General features: G+C 41.6%; 1 long non-coding RNA gene across 1 annotated transcript; it reads right to left on the reverse strand.

Annotated features, from left to right (window-relative positions):
- Window positions 1–368: 368 nt before the first annotated feature.
- On the reverse strand, window positions 369–2,638 carry LOC144785397 (uncharacterized). The gene is made up of 5 exons (XR_013601856.1): window positions 1,841–2,638; window positions 1,580–1,642; window positions 1,413–1,473; window positions 937–1,030; window positions 369–459 (listed from the first exon to the last, which is right to left on the reverse strand). It is a non-coding gene; the product is annotated as an uncharacterized LOC144785397 (long non-coding RNA).
- Window positions 2,639–4,436: the final 1,798 nt, after the last annotated feature.

The raw sequence follows: 4,436 nt of genomic DNA on the forward strand, positions 1-4,436 counted from the left end.
TTTTAATCCCACTTTTTAAAAAGAAATGTCAGAACATAAGGCATGCTAGAGCTACATTTTCCTGTGCTTTGCAACTATCCGATGAAGAAGTCAGCTTCTATGTAGGTGCCTTTTTAAGATGTTTTTATGTGAATAAAGTACCCAGGCAAAATCTTAATAGAACACTAGCACATGGACAATAACATTACCCAAACATAGTTTGGAAGTATTAATTTAGAAAAAACTGAAAAAACGTTTTGCACATTTAGTGTATTTTAATTTCTGTTGTAAAACAAGATTTAAATGATAAAAAGGATTTAAGTACATTTATATCGATACATGATAAAATATTCCAGCATTATAGCATATGCATGAAACTAGACATACATCAGGTACATATATAATACACATAAAAAGATGGTTTCCTGTCTACGCGTTTCGACACAACTGTGTCTTCCTCAGGACTGTACCATCATATTTCTGTAAAAAATATATATAAGAGATATTTTACAAGTTTATATCTACAGTGCAAAAAACGTTTACAGAATAAGTTTTGACATTTTATAAAATAGGGCTAGTGTTCTAAATTTCTGAGGTCTGATAATACCGCTGCACAATCATACATAGGGAGCATCATTTATATACATATATACAAATCTATATACATATCTATAGGAACCTATAGAGACCTATTTACATCATTGCTATACACATTTACTATACATCCACATTTATGGTACAACATAGAAGGCCATAAGCTTGGTTACACAATGAGACATATAGGAGTCTACGTATTGCAGTTCTTCGCAGGGCTTAGTTGGTCCTAAACTGACCTTATTGATATTATATGGTAATTACTTCTAGGTTAAAGCTATGATGATTGCAACATCTTAAAAAGGACCCTCCGTGGTCAAGTTGGTTGGCTATGCACTTTAATATGTCATATCATCTGCTTACCTATAGATACCAACACGTGGCACCGGAATTAGAGCCAGTATGGAGCAAATGCACACAGCAAAAGATCACAGAGTAAAGTAGGAAATGATAAGTTCTGCAGAAGGAAAAAAGGGGGGGGGGTTGGAATCAGAGTACAAATCAATGACCCAAACACATTGTTTATTTTTCTAAATTACTTCTGAACTATCCTGCATGGCTTTTATCTATAGATATGATTTCAAATGACATATTGTTTTAGCATTGGTAGTATACTAATCTCATATATTCTATCACAAAAGTGAGTATAATTTTATTAAATCTTGCTAGTGGGAAATGATGAAAACAGGCGATATAATTTTCCTGCTTAGGTATCCTGATTAGTATCATATCTAATTCCAAAGTGGAATCTTAAGAAAGAAGGGGACATTTCGCCTTTTAGAAAATAGATTGTAACTGGATCTTGCCGGTAGTGTTAGGACATGATGATTAGTTTTTACCTCCAGAGTATTATATTTTGACAATAGCAGCTTTATTCCGTTTACAAACAAGGATTTCCTCCTACACAAAAAGAAATTACAAAGCAGAAACAAGAATAACGTCAGGGTTGAGGACTGTTTTGTCATGCTATTTGGTTCATATCTTCTTATCAAGCAACAATGTTTACCTGTTTAGATGGCAATTGTTATGAACCGGCTGCAAATGGTTCCCGGTGTCCTTGTTTTTGTATCTATAGGGGAAGCGTGCACAAGGCTCTTGTTATTTAAACTGGAGCTTAGAGATAAATAGATTTAGGCAAGCTGCTGCATTTTCAGTATTCTGCAGAGACATTTAAACTGAAACCGGCAGGTTCAAAGTTAGCCGTAATAGTGAGGCCAAATGTCTCACATCACTGGATAGACTCCTCATAAAACCCCACAGTGTTTACCTGTATTGTTGACAGTGTAGTGCGGACCGGCTGCGTGTAGCCCGGCTGCGTGCGGTTCCCAGCGGCTTTGATTCTATGGGAAAAGCATAGACACGGCTGCTATCATTGAGACTTTCACGGTAGAAAAGGCTACCGATAAACTTACATATTGTCAATGTTTCAGTAAAAAACGATAACGAGCAGCCCAGGAAGGGACACGACTCGTATTCTTTTAACTAGAGGGAAAAAGATGGTTGCTGGCAGTATACCAATTATGCGGTAGATACAAAACCGCTATAGTGAAGGGCGGCTTACCGTAATCAGCACCCTTTCACTCAGTGGCCTGGTGTGGCCCGGCATCAAAGATTAAATGACGTAGCCTGGCTGCACGCGGTTCCTGGCGTCTCTACAGCTAGAAGCAGACCACGCACAGTTTTAGTAATGTGCTACCCGATATTTGGGACTTCTAGCTGATAGCTACTAGCGCATTTGCCTGCATCTTACCGCCTTTTTAAGATGTGCCATAAGGGCTCGAAGTACTATGCTGTAATATATTATATTGTTAAATTATGATGACTATGTTTTTTTCTCTTGAAAATGTATGATCTGTGTCAATTTAACTGTTCTATTAAATGTTTTTCTTATTTATTCATTTTATGGGTGTAATTTCACCCGAATAAAGTTTGAATTGATTGATTGGTGTTAGCAAGTGACAGTTTTCTCCCTTTACTGCTACTGCTAGAAAGGTCACCCCTCTGGAGATAAGTGTTTGACTGGGCCCAAGCTCCAACACCCTCAATATGTCAAGACGCCCCTCCATTCTGCCAGAACCTTCACTGTGACATGGAAGCCCACAGCATTTTCAGGGATTACCACCACTGTGCAAGTGCTTGGCACCATTGTGCAATGGATGCAAACAATATGACAAGAGCTATCACCATATTGCCAGTACTGCTATAATGCCACTGGTGTGTACACTGTGCCTTGCATGTGCACAAAATGTCAAGAATGACAATCATTCTGACAGGAGCAGTATTATGCCAGTGTTAAGCACCATCATACAATGGATAGTTTTGACAGGTGGTCAATATGCCACGGATGCCCATATGCATCCAGGAATTGCCAATATTGTGACAGGACCTGCATTTTACCAGGGTTGGGTATCATGCCTCTGAGGTCCCTATGTTGTCAAGAATTACCATCATACATCTGCAATGTTGCAGGTGGCATGACTCTTATACATACTCTTCCTCATGCACACATATTCAGACTTACATAGATACACACACACATGCAGAGCTTTAAGTGGGCCGGGTCTCAAGGGGTCTGAGCATCAGTAGTTTTTTCAAGGAGGCCTGGAAACGGGTCTCTATCGGGCTCTGTTTTGAGCCCTGGCACCAGCGCTCCGTCTTTTTTTCCAGACTGCAGTGACACACGTTTGCGACTTTGCGGTCACTGAAGTCCGAAAAAAAGTGCCAGGGCGCAAAACAGAACCCAATAGAGACCCGTTTCGAGACGGCAAGCACATCGATGTGCGCCTGCTCACACTGCTCATTTCTCACTAGTGGAGAAGTAACGACATGACGTCATGCCAGGTGAGCGTTGTAGGGGAAGGGAAATCCTCTAAAGAAAGTCATTTTCTCTTTGGATTTCCCTTCTGTTTCTGAACCACAAGAGCAGCAACATTGTGGTAGGGTCACCAGGGCTTTAATTGGAAGCTTTTTCAATATTATATGTAATAAGCCATAGTTGCAGCTTATTTATCTTATGCAACTAATGACCATTGACAAGGCCAATAGTCCTGACTTGTAGGTATGATGTTACTTGTTGTATCACATATCTGGATGCAATGACAGAAACAGCAAAATACAAGTCGGGCGGCACACTATGCTAAGCACAGATTTTTAGCGTAAGTGTTTTAAAGCCACGCCCCTAATTACACTGGCCACACCCCTTTGAGAGACCCCCCAGTTTTTTCATTCCACTTAAAGTCCTGCACACATGCACGCATGCACACACTCACAAACATACACAGGTGCACTAAGTGCATCAACATTTTTATACTTAACCTTCCTCTGCCATCCCAAGATCCCCTGGCATTCTGGCCTGCCTCTCCTCACCTCATACAGCTGTTGTTCACAATTGGCGCTTCCTGGAGGAGGAATGGAGTGCACTGAAAAATCTCAGTCGGCCTCGGAGAGGGGGATGGGCAAAATGGAGAGTGGGCCTGCCTGGTGGAAGGGGGGAAAGGTAAAGTGGCAGTGCCTCAAGTGGAGGAGGCAAGTGGGAGAACTTCGGATTGACTGGGCAAGGAAGCAAGCAGATCATCAAGTGGCTTGTTGGAGGGGCAGGCGACTCCCTCGGGGAGAGAGGAGGCAACCGGGAGTGCGTCAGAGAAAAGTCCTATCCCATTTCTCCTGGTCTGGCTCTCACCACTCCAGCTCTCCGGGTTCCTACTCCATCCAGGGTCAGACTGGGACAGAAAACAGGACTTGGCACCAAAATAAATGAAGACCTCATCAGCAAACCGGACAGCTAAAAACAGTGGCACACATTTGCAAATCGGGGAATAGCTTTTAAAAGAGACCCTGTTTGGGTGTTGAACAGGGCATGGGAG

The sequence above is a fragment of the Lissotriton helveticus genome, chromosome 10 (genome assembly GCF_964261635.1).
Source record: "Lissotriton helveticus chromosome 10, aLisHel1.1, whole genome shotgun sequence".
In the NCBI taxonomy this organism is placed as follows: domain Eukaryota; kingdom Metazoa; phylum Chordata; class Amphibia; order Caudata; family Salamandridae; genus Lissotriton; species Lissotriton helveticus.